Below are 13,352 nucleotides of genomic sequence, written 5' to 3' on the forward strand. Positions count from 1 at the left end.
TCCAAAAGATTTCAATGATCTCGTAGCAACAGGCTTGCTACAAAAGGGTTCTATTATAAATGTTAAAAGTTGGACTACCTCAGCTATTGGTCCTTCAACGTAAGTTTGTTATAAATTTCTTATTTCAAATTTAACATTTTTTTACTTATAACACAACCGCTTCTAACAGTTATTCCTTTGACTCTTATTTGTCGTGTAGGTCTATAAAGCTAATAGACTTTGAAATATCTACTTCATTTGCACCCTTAATTGGCAATCCAAAAACTATGAGTATCCCCATCACATCTGATGAAAACTCTCCATCCTCATCGGATCCACATCCTCCATGAAAAAGGCACTGCCCTCTTCCAACTACTCCAACCCCGTCCGTTCAACCGGTTCAAATTCCCATCAAATCGTTAAACCCTTACCACTCAAACTGGTGCATAAAAGGATACGTCCAAAGGAAAACAGCTCTTCGACAGTTTCAGAATCAATACGGACCCGGTAAAGTGTTTGGCTTTGACCTGTTCGATACAGAGGGTGGAGAAATACATATTACATGTTTCAACAATGTCGCAGATTATTTTTTCGACAAAATCCAAAATGGAAATGTCTACATTGTTTCTAAAGGGAATGTGAAAATGGCTAATAAGCAATACAACCACTTGAACAATGACTGGGAAATTTTGTTGAATGCAACATCTACCATAGAACATGTTGCCAGTGAAAAAAAACATAATCCAGCAGTGCAATTCAGTATAAAATCAATTGATGATATCAGAACAACAAACGTCAACTCCATTGTTGATATTTTGGGTGTTGTCACAGACATTTCCAGTGTATTCACTATACGTAGAAGAGATGGCTCTGAAGTCAATAAACAAACAGTACAGCTTCAAGACATGTCAGGGTATAACATAGATGCAATCTTTTGGGGAGATAATTTTAATGCCGTTTCACAGGAAATCTCCTCCCTATGTGCTACAGGAAATAACCCCATCATTGCAATCAAATCTGCACGTGTTGGAGAATTTAATAGGAAAAATATCGGCACTAGAACGAGATCCATTGTTCTTGTAGATCCTGACATTGAAGAGGCCCATACGCTAAAGTCGTGGTTTAAAAAAGAAGGCTCGACTGCTGCTTCAACATCTTTGACAACAAGATCTCCTTTTTGCGCCCAACAAAAAAAAATAACAATTGCTGACATTTACAGTATGGATTCCTTAGAGAAACCAAAATTTTTCCAATTAAAGGGCACAATAACAAAAATTGGTATGGATAGTTTTTACTACATTTCTTGCCCGTCGATTGTTGGTGGGAAAAAATGCATGAAAAAACTTATTCCACAAAATACAGGGGTGTGGTTCTGTCCAAAATGCAACGCTGAAGTAAGCGACTGTGATTACAGATACTTATTGAAAATCGACATACAAGATCACACTGGTGAATTGGCTCCAACTGTTGCTTTCAAAGACGTGGGCTCTACAATTCTTGGAAATAATGCCAAAGACTTCTATCTATTATCTTCAGATCCAGAACTAATCAAGGAAATTGTCTCTAGAGCTCTATGGACAGATCATATCTTCACACTATCGGTGAAGACATAAACTTTTAAAGAAGTCCCACGATTGAAATGCGTTATCATAAAAGAAGAAAAAATGCATTTCACGATAGAATGCAAAAACATCCTTCGAGAAATTCAGAGCTTCTCGACATTGTAGATAAATATTGCAGAATGTGTTCCTTGCTTTTTGGCAATTCCTATTGTCCAATTTTATAGATACAACTTTACAAGATATATTGTTGCATGTCTTCTTATGAAAATTTCTTATATACCATTGAAATAAATATTTGTTCTCCATTGTATCTAGCATTATGTTAGTAGACAAAATCACATTTTTTTTTTCCTTTTATCAACTTTACACATGAAACTACCTACATGTATGCAGAAAAAATACTAATACGTTCTTTCAAAAACATTTCTCAAATAAAAAATTCACATGGCACTATTCAGAACTTAAATTTTTTTCCCCTTCTTTCGCTTTCGCTTGCATTTTTTACCCTTCTTTCGCTTTCATACAATAACGTGGTTGTTGTCTCTAAATAACATTCTTGTTTTCCCCTCCCTTGCTTATAGGTACCATAAATTTTGCGAATGGCTTCTTCTTCTAATAATGAACGTGCTCAAAGATACTATGCAACAAATAAAGAACGAATAAATGCATGGCGCCGTGAGCTTTACCAAGCAAAAAAAAACATCATAGAATGTCAAAAACACAAAAAACAAAAGGGTGACCAACCTTCCTCGTCTGAAATGGCCCACCCTGAAAACAATCTTCCCTTGCAATTATCAGGCTCTTTATCTTCTCAGCAAACCTCTCAAACAAATACATCCATGCCTCATTGCCCTAACCCCTCCTTTGCACATGCTTTCAGCAACGTTTATACTGATCAAGCACATCGAGATTTCCGTTCAAAGCTTGATAAACTTCCACCTAAATCCCCATGCTCCATTTGTCTTGAATCATATCCTGGAATACATATCCGCAATTCCAACCACATGTATTGCTGCTCCAGATGCGCCTCTGAAACAAAGGGTCATCGCTTCTCATTATCAAACAACATGGACCCTGGCCCTCAACCAGCTGCCCTTACGTCTCTTTCGCAAATAGAAGAAATGCTCATTGCTAGGGTTAACCCTATACTGCAGGTAACACATGCACGTGGTGGCCAGTATAAATACAGTGGCCACACAATTTGTTTTCCTCAAGACATAACAAAAATCGCAAACATGTTGCCACGACGTGTTGAGCACTTGGACATCCTAATTGTCACGCGTCATAGTAATGACCATAAGGCTTATGATTTCATTGTCAGTAGACATCGCGTTCTCGCTGCATTGGAATACAAATTGGCTAATGACCCATACTATAAGAATGTTCGTATTGATTCCAATGCACTGGCATCCTTACCAGCAATCCCCACCGATGTCTCCTCCTCCCTTCACCATTCCAATACTACAGAAACCACTGTTCGCCTTCCACTTGAACCACCCCATGAGCTCACCGAAGATTTCACAGACCCATCCGCTGGCCAAACATCATCGTTCGTACCCATCATACCCAATACAAATACAGAAATCCAAGAAATCCGCCATTATTTGCATGCTTACAACCACCAATCTGATACTACAATTGAGTGGCCAACAATTGGTTTATCGCCAGTCAAAGGATACAACACAGAAGGTCTACTCTCTATGGCTTTCCCCGCCCTTTTCCCGACAGGCGCTGCAATGCCAAATCAGCCAAGAGTGAAAGCAGTGCAGTTACATGAATATGCACTTCATCTCATACGTTACTACGATAATAGATTTGGAAGCCACCCACGCTTTCGTTATTACATATATAATCTCATGATGCGGCATCGCAGTCAAGCAACAACGTCGATTTTTGTGAAAAAAAGCATCACAGATAACTTTCCAATATCTATTCAAGATCTGAACATTCGATTAGAACAATTTCCAGATGAGCAATTGGCGGAGCAAGTCATGCGATTCGGTAGCTCTTTACGTGGAACAAGGTCATTTTGGCACAAAGCTAAAAATGAACTAATGGACATGATATCTCAACTCGGTTGCCCGACGTTCTTCTTCACATTAAGTGCAGCTGATACAAAATGGCCTGATCTTCATGCAGTCATGCCCGGATGTCTTCCTACTGATATTGGAAAACAACAAAAGTGGAGAAATGATAACATTATCTCTAACCCACATTTAACATCGCTATATATGCACCATAGATTCACAGCATTTCGTAAGATTATCTTGGAGAAACACCTGAATACAAAAGATTACTGGTACAGGTACGCATTCTACCGCATTTTTTTTCCTCCAAGAACTCTAAACAACATTCCTCACCTATTGCAAAATTATCTTACAAAAACACATTCTTGTTAGGTATGAATGGAAACATAGGGGATATGCGCACATCCATGGTTTCCTTTGGATAGAAAATGCACCTGATATGGAGAATCTCAACTGGGAAGACACAGAAGCAGTCGATATTGCAAGGCAGTTCTTCGACAAATATATTTCCGCTTGGAACCCTCGTGCTCCTTCAAATTCAAACCAACCAAATGCTTGGACAAATCCCGAAGACCCTTGCCTGTTGTCCACACCGCAAATCTTCAGAACCAATACTTTCAGTGACTATGAACAACTCGTCAATTGTGTTGAACGTCACACAAAATGCTCAGAAAGCACGTGCCTAAGAAAAAATGGATCCTCACTCCAATGTCGTTATATAGCACCGTGGGAATTACATCCAAAATCGGCCTTATTCATTGATTCCAATGGCCAAAAAACATACACCCCTGCTCGGAACGACGATCAACTCAATAGCCATAACCCTACCATCCTATCTATTTGGCGTGCAAATGTTGACTGCCAACCAGTACTCTCCATACACGTTGTACAAAAATATATCGCCAAATATGCATCCAAAGCAGAAAAAAAATCCGAAAGCTTCCACGACATGCTACGTAGAATTGTCCTTGCTTCACCCATTGCTGACCCAGCAACATCCGCATTTCGAAAATTCCTTGCAGAAACCCTTGTTGATCGTGACATTGGAGCCCAAGAAACCTGCCATATGCTGCAAAAATTACCGTTAACATTATGTAGTCGGCCATTCATTTCTTTAAATGTAAACCAAAAAGTTCTTATGCGCCTTCCACAAACGGACGCCACCTCCACTACATCCCCGCACTTCATAGATACATATATCCAGTGCCCTTCTACCCTAGAGTCCACATCACTAATAGAGTTGGCAAGATCCTGGTCATATGATCCTCGTCGCAAAACAAACAAATGGAAACAAAGGCCTACAAAGGCAATTGTTCGGGTCATACCACATTACTCCTCCATACCATCCACAACAGAACCTTGCTACACTGACTTTTGCAGGGTTGAGCTTATGCTATACAAACCTTTTCGCCGTATCGTACAAGATATAGGAGATTCTGCTGCAGAATTCATCGCAAATTGGCAAACATTTCGCCCATTCTAGAATCCTTGGCATCAACACCGCACACTATCTGATATTGAATCTGTCGCAAATGATACCTCAACTATGAATGAAGCCAATCCAACAGACGCCATGGAAATAAATGAATGGGAATTACTTTCCCAATTACACCCTACAAATGAGCTTCTCATAAATGACCTTGACATGCTTGGTCTTCGTGGCTTTGATGACACCCATAACTGGAATCATACCACTATCCCATTGGATCTACAAAATAATGCAATACAATTCATTGAGAATAGCCGCTCCATCCACCGCATTCTTCAAACACATCAACATACCCTGCTGACCCTTACTACATTATCTCCAATGCAAAGAAAAGCTCTAAATATTATTTTTAATCATTTTGCTAGGAAGGATTATTTACCCGCTCTCAGAATGATAATACAAGGCACTGCTGGTACGGGAAAATCCCTCCTTATTAATTGCATCAAAGATATGCTCATAAGCCTTGCAAGCCTAGAACCTTCACCGATCATGCTCCTCGCCCCTACATGGGTTGCTGCCTTCAACATACAAGCATCGACAATCCATTCTGCTTTGCACCTTCCTATAAAGGATCTTATGCCGTTAGAAGGTAGTGCTCTTGCAAAATTCCAGGAAGAACTCAAGCATATAAGATACATACTGATCGATGAAATGAGCTTCATTGGGCCAAAGCTTCTCAGCCATATTGATGAACGTCTTCGCGAGGCATTTCCCCACCAAAGAAACACTCCTTTCGGTGGTTGTTCCATAATATTGGTTGGTGATCTCGGTCAGCTACCACCCGTCAAAGACATACCTCTATATGCAGGGACGAGCCACGGAAGCGCACTGTGGAACACCTTCAACACAGTCATCACATTGGACACAATATTTCGTCAACAAGGCGACGACATCGCACAGGTTACTTTCAGGAACATTCTCCAGAACATTAGAGATGAAAATCCAACAATCGATGACTACAACGTACTCATGTCGCGCACAGATTCCTTTTTATCAGAAGAAGAAATATGTTCATTCCATGATTCCATGCATCTATTTCCAACAAATGCTCAAACAACGGTCCATAATAAGCAAATGATGAAATCTCTTAACACTCTTATCGCACGATCCATTGCTGAAGATGACAACACATATTCCAGTCTTTCCTCTGAAGATGAGCAACTTGAGCGAATTGTATTGCTATGCAATGGCGAAAAAGTTATGTTGATTTCCAACCTTTGGGTTTCAGCCGATCTTGTTAATGGTTCCCTTGGAAAAATTGTAACCATCTTTTACAAAGAATCAACTGCACCACCACAAATTCCAACATTTGTTGTCGTAGATTTCCCCAAGTACATTGGGCCTCCTTGGGATGAAAGAAACCCCACTCACTTGCCTATTCCAGCAGTAAAAAGAAATGGTCGTGCACAAATTCCACTGAAGATGGCTTGGGCTTTAACCATACATAAATCTCAAGGTATGACCCTTCCAAAAGCAACAATTGACATTGGAAAAATAGAACGTCAAGGTCTCACATTCACAGCTATTTCAAGAGTGCCTTCTCTGCAAGATCTCCAGATTAACCCCGCATTCAGTTTCGATCGTTACAGTAAAATGAAGGACAACAAAAACATTGCTCGCAGAAAACACGCAGAGGAAATTCTTCGTTCAATGCCGCCTCCAGATAATCTGCTCCAACCCGTACTTTGACATCACCAAAAGGTTTCCTCCATTTATTTACCTCATTCTATTTCTTAACATACTTTTCATATCTTTCAACAACAACAAACTTTAATCATTATTAGTAAATAAGCAAATATTAGAATGTCTTTATATTGTCTATACATCTCATTCTTATCTTTTCTTTCCTTTGCAGCAGGCCACATGCGCTTAGAAATAACATACCTACACAACTACATGTAGATTGGCAAGCAAAAAAACTGCGTCTCCAGCTGTGCATTGACCTCCAATGGTGTTCAATATGCCGTTATTCACCATGCATCTTCCACTAACAATATATGGATCCCCATAGCAAAGGTAACTTCATTACCATTCATTCCAGATTCATTTTAACACAACTCACCTGCAGAGTATTACTAATAAATTTCTGCAACTGGTTTACATATTACTAATTCTAACAAAATATAAATTTTGCAGGTCCATTGCTACTTCTTCAGGCCTTCGCTGCCTCCACCATGTTTTCATACAACTTCAAATATGGAATGACAAGCACAATGTTCTTTAGACTATTATATTCCTTCTCGAACCTCTTTTGTTACAATTCACTGTTTGTATTTTCCATTTCAAACTTGAAAAAAGATGTTTCAAGATCGAATACCGTTTTCATTGTTTGTTTCCTCACAACTATTTGTGTTTTCCATTTCAATCTTTAAAAAGGATGTTACAACACACTTTGTATTTTCCATTTCAAACTTTAAAAAGGATGTTACAATACACTATTTGTATTTTCCATTTCACACTTAAAAAAGGATGTTTCAACATCAAATACCATTTTGATAGTTCATGTCCTCCCAACTATTTGTGTTTCCCGTTTCAAACTCAAAAAAGGGATGTTTCGACATCAATGCCATTTTGATAGTTTATTTCCTCACAACCATTTCATTGTCAATGGGTTTTAACATATTTTGTTTACAAAATCAATTGACTTTAATGATTATAATACATGTTTTCAATATATCTTCATATTAATTTAATTTTCAATTTCAGTAATGGTTTCTTAAATAGCCCTTTCCAAATCAATATGGTTGCTCGGTTGTTGTTGGCATATTAATTTAATTTCCCATTTGAATAATGATTTCTTAAATAGCCCTTTCCAAATCAATATGGTTGCCCGGTTGTTGTTCACATGGATTCATTCATTTATCTTCACCTTTAACTCCACAGTTTTTTCCAACAACAAACAAAGGTCTCTAAACAAGTTCAATGCATATTTATGGCTGCTTGCATTCCATTTCAACGGTTTTCGGTATCGCTCCCTCAAATAAAAGCTCGAATTCATCGACCCTTGCTTCCAAAAAAGCCCGCAAAAGCCTATTCACGTTTCAATATTCTTCCACACACTATGCCTTACGGCGTTTCCTTTGCAACACTAGGTACAAATGCTAGTTATTTTTCTAGTTAAATTATACCACAGTTGCTTTAATCTCTTTCAAAGTCCAAGTACATACTATTAAAACAAACAAAAAAAAATTCGAGTAGCTCCATTAAAAGTCTGAATTGGATGACAAATTAAAATTTGATCAGGTATGGTAATCAAAACAACACTTTATGTTATGAAAATTTTTATTTCAAATGACAGATTAAAATAGATCTGGTACGGTGGTCGAAGCAACACGTATCTTATTATACTTTATTTTATTTTAGATGACAGAATAAAATAGATCTGGTATGGTGGTCGAAGCAACACATATCTGCATATTTTATTTTAGGCACATGAAAGAACAACTGGTCTTAACAGATGTCATCGTCTCCACATTAGTTGCTTTAATTAAACTTTTACATTAAAATGTAATTTTAAGTCTTTAAGTTTATTTTAATCTTTTCAAGTTTAACAAATGAACCTTTTTTTTCCAGGAATAACAAATGAACCTTTTACATTAAAGTATATTTCTTATTTTTAAGTTTATTATCATTTTTTAAGTTTATCACATGTCTATAGGGGGAGCTTAATAGAGAGGGGACAGTTTTTCTAAGGCTTACCATTGCATCATGGATGATTGACCATTCATTAAATCCGATGAAACTGAAAATTTAAAAATAGTTTGGAGTGAATTATGTTAGGCTTCTCAGATGACAGATTAAAATAGATCTGGTATGGTCAAGCAAGACTTATCTAATGAGAAATATTTTTTTTTTAAGCACAGGAAAGAACACCTGGTCTTAACAGATGTCACGGTTCGACATTACTTCCTTTGCTGAATAAAACTTTTACATTAAAATATACCTTTTTAATTATTTAAGTTTATTTTAATTTTTTAAATTTATCACATGTTTACAAGGAACTCAACAGTTTTTCTAAAGAAAACTTATGATTGGATCATGGATCATGATGTGTGAGAAGTGGAATGAACAATTTTATGAGTATTCATAAATCCAGTTGCAAGTGGAAAATTAAAAATGGGTTTGATTTTTAGAATTATATGTCAAAATATTTTCGAGTGAGTTATGTTCCACTCCTCAGATGTCAGATTAAAAGTAGATCTGGTACTGTGGTCGAGGAAACACTTATCTAATGAGATGTATATTATATTTTAGTTTTTTTTAATGGATTTTTTACATAAAAATATACTTTTAATTTTTTAACTTTATTATAAAGTTAAAAAAAATATATATAAAAATTATATAAGAGAAATTTTTGATTGATGTTTTTCAAACCAATAATAATATGGTTAAAATATATTTTAATTTTTTAATTTATGATATATTTATAAATGCTGAATACAAAATGATATAATTTTTCTAAAATAAATTGAGATTAGAACCCGGATAATTGATACAAATTTTATAAAATAGGTTGATATTAGATCCTGGATAATTGTTGATGAATGAGAAATGGAATGAACAATTTTATTTATGGAATCAAATCAAATTAAAATAAAAAAGAATAATTAAATTTTAATATTTGGAGTGAATTATATTTACCATTCACTAAACCACATGAAACTGAAAAGTTAAAAACGGATTTAATTTTTGGAATCATATGTCAGAATCTTTTGGAGTGAATTATGTTACGCTCCTCGGACCTCAGCGTGCTTTATGTGGACTGTGGCTTCCAAAAAAAAACCAAGTAGTTCCTTATATAAAATCTGGGGCATCTCTATAGTAATATCATTTAGCTTTACGAATTATAAACAACCAAAGTCTTTCAAAACGTAACGTATAAATATTAAACAGCAGAAGGTATGAGCTGTACATAGCAATTTGATTTAGGGTTTTGAATGACTGCAAATAAAATGACAACATTCAGCTGAGGGCACTGTTGCAAAAGGAAAAATTTGTTAAGAGTATCACATTTGGAAAGGTGCTCTTCTAATAGCTTCTGCAACAGTCCTTCGGATTTGGAGAGTTGTAAGTTATTTAATTAAAATACATTGCTTTAGGCTGGCATCTATATTGTTCCTCTGCTATTCTGTATAAAATACTCTGATCATTGGCTCTTCAGTTGACTAAGAATCAGGGAATGAGAAGAAAACTATGTTTCCACCGCATCAGATTCCGTCACTTCCATATTTAACTGTTTTAAAATCTGATTCCAGAATATCCAGCTGGTTACGCGTGCACCTGAAGCGATTTTGTAAATCCCTCGGCTGAACTTGTGTGTGAAGGAAAAAGGAAAGCACGAAAACATCAAGGTATTTTACCAGATAATTTGTTGAAATGTAATTTCGACTGGAGCATTGCCGGAATTTACCATGGCAACGGCGACCGCAAACAGGCTTTCGTTCCGGAAAACCGCTGAGCCTTATCGCACCGCTTTTCTCCAAGCGGTGGTATTCTATCAAACGGCCCCCATAAAACCAGTGCTGACGCGTTCCTCTGTGCATTTTGCAAAACCACTTTTTATCGGGGCGTATTGTTCGTTTAATTTGGGCAAGCGATATCAGTCCGATTAAATCAAGGCGCCTGCACCATTTGAACTTGCGTGAAGTGAATGTTTTGGTTGACCGCCAGGTTTGTCAGCAAAAGGATGAGAAATTTAATTTTCACCATGCTGAAATAATTTAATGAATTTATTATGTTAGTAGATTGTAGGTAAAAGATTCTAATTTTAATATTTCTTTTACTTAAGGAAGTATGGCATAGTAAACGTAGGTAAGTTTTTTTATTATGGCATATGATTTGCAATGTAATGTGAAGCAAAAAAAAAAAGAACGCATAGTAAATGTATGTAAGTTTTTTTATTATGGTATATGATTTGCAATGTAATGTGAAGCAAAAAAAAAAAAGGAGAACGCGTCAGAGGTAGCTTGAGAGGCGTAGCAGCGTAAATGAAAGAAATATTTTATTTACAACAGTGTGTTAATTTTTAAGAAACAGAGTATTATTCTCTGTTGCAGAGAGAGTAAATTTTTTTTGGAGCTGGTGTAATCCCTCTGTGTGAGGAAGAAGTTTGTATTAGGCATTTTATTAATGAATACAAGTTTTATTTGTATGTGGAAAACCCTGTCTGCTCAGAAATTTTTTTTACTTCCCTGTGTTAAGATCGTGAGAAACAGAGCATCATTCTCTGTTCAGTGTTTTGTTTGAAATTACCAGAAATTTCCAACATGGTATCAGAGCTTGTCCAAGCTCTTTGAAGGTGTCAAAGAAGCTGAAGGAAGATTTCTTGCTGCAACAGCTTCTCCAGCAGAGTGAAGATTCAATCAAAGTATTTCTCAGGTTTTTTTTTGTGTGTTGCTGTTGAAAACAGTCAGTGATTTTTAAATACACAATGATAGTTTAGAGTGCAAGAATGGCCGACTCCAGCACCAGCACTAGCATGGGTATTTTTAATACTCAGCTCCCACAATTTAATGGGAAAAACTATGACTAATGGGCAATAACCATTAGAGCCCTGTTTGCTTCTCAAGATTTATGGGAATTAGTTGAAGATGGATTTGAAGAACCAGCAGATGAAGAAGAGTTTAATAACTTGACACAGGCAGAGAAAGAACTGTTGAAGAGCTCTAAGAAGAAGGACTCAAAAACCCTCGTATTTTTGTATCAAATAGTGCATGAGAGTGTGTTTCCAATGATAGCAGCAGCCAAGACATCCAAAGAAGCATAGCAAACTCTCAAAACAGCCTATCAAGGCATGGAGAAAGTGAAGACAACAAAACTACAGTTGTTGAGAAGAGATTTTGAGAATCTATGCATGAAGGAGTTAGACAATATTGACTCATTCTTCACACATGTGATTGGTCTGGTCACACAAATAAGGTCTCATGGAGAGATTCTTGAAAAAAGGAGGATTGTGGAGAAACTGTTGAGGGTCCTACCCTCAAAGTTCAATGTGATTGTCACCACCATAGAAGAGACAAAGGATCTCACAAACTTTTCAGTTGATGAACATCATGCATCACTGATAACACATGAGCAGAGGTTGAGTAGAAATGAAAACTCATCTCTAGAGCAAGCCTTCAAGACCCAGATGTCCTTTGGAAGAGGAAGAGGTCAAGGCAGAGGAAATAAGAGAGGAAGAGGCAGAAGCCAAAACAAAGGTGGAAGGAACAGTCTAGCAAATGCTCAAGGAAGAGGCAGCAATCCAAATCAAAACCAAGACCAAGGCAGCGGCCAACAAAGTGGACAACATCATGCTCAAGGACAAAGGTATGAAAAATTCAATGTTCAATGTTATTATTGTAAAAAATATGGGCATTATGCAAATGAATGTAGGAAGAAGCAGCATGATATGAATAATAAATCTAGTGCAAATATCACTAGAGAAAATATCAGCCAAGATAATGTGCTTTTAGCTTGTAACATGGCTGACACAAACAGTGATGATATATGGTTTCTAGATTCCGGTTGTAGTAACCATATGACAGGAAACATAACCATGTTTTCTGCTTTAAATCAAAATGAGAAATCATAAGTCACACTTGGGATTGATAGTAAAATTTTTGTTATGGGAAAAGGAGAAGTAGAAATATTTACAAAGAAAGGTGAAAAGAAAACCATAGCATATGTCTATTATGTTCCTGGAATGAAGTGTAACCTACTAAGTATTGGACATCTTGTTCAAAAGGGTTACAATGTTTTCTTTGAGAATGATGTATGCACCATCATGGATATAAAACCCAGCAAACAATGTATTGCTGAAGTGAAGATGACGAGGAACAGGATGTTCCCTCCCAGAATAAAGGCAGATTTGAAAAATAAAAAAATAATAGCAGCAGTGACACAAGAGGCTTTCCAAAGCGAACCAAAGGATGAAAATTGGTTGTGGCACTTGAGATTTGGACATCTCAACTTTGGAGGTCTTAACTTGTTGAGTAGAAAAGGAATGGTAAGAGGATTACCATTGATAGAGAAACCAGACAACCTTTGTGAAGGTTGTATCTTGGGAAAACAACACAGAGAAAGTTTTCCATTAGGGAAAAGCATAAGGGCAAAGGCACCCTTAGAGATTGTCCACTCAGACTTATGTGGACCGATGCAAACTCCATCACTAGCAGGCAACCAATATTTTCTAACATTCATTGATGATTTTACAAAAAAAACTTGGGTTTATTTCATGAAGAACAAAAGTGAAGTGTTTGAAAAATTTCACAATTTCAAGGCACTTGTAGAAAACCAAAGCGGGCTGCATATCAA

Source organism: Pinus tabuliformis, chromosome 2_1, assembly GCF_031772625.1.
Source record: "Pinus tabuliformis cultivar Carrire ecotype Pingquan chromosome 2_1, CPIR1, whole genome shotgun sequence".
Classification (NCBI taxonomy): Eukaryota; Viridiplantae; Streptophyta; class Pinopsida; order Pinales; family Pinaceae; genus Pinus; species Pinus tabuliformis.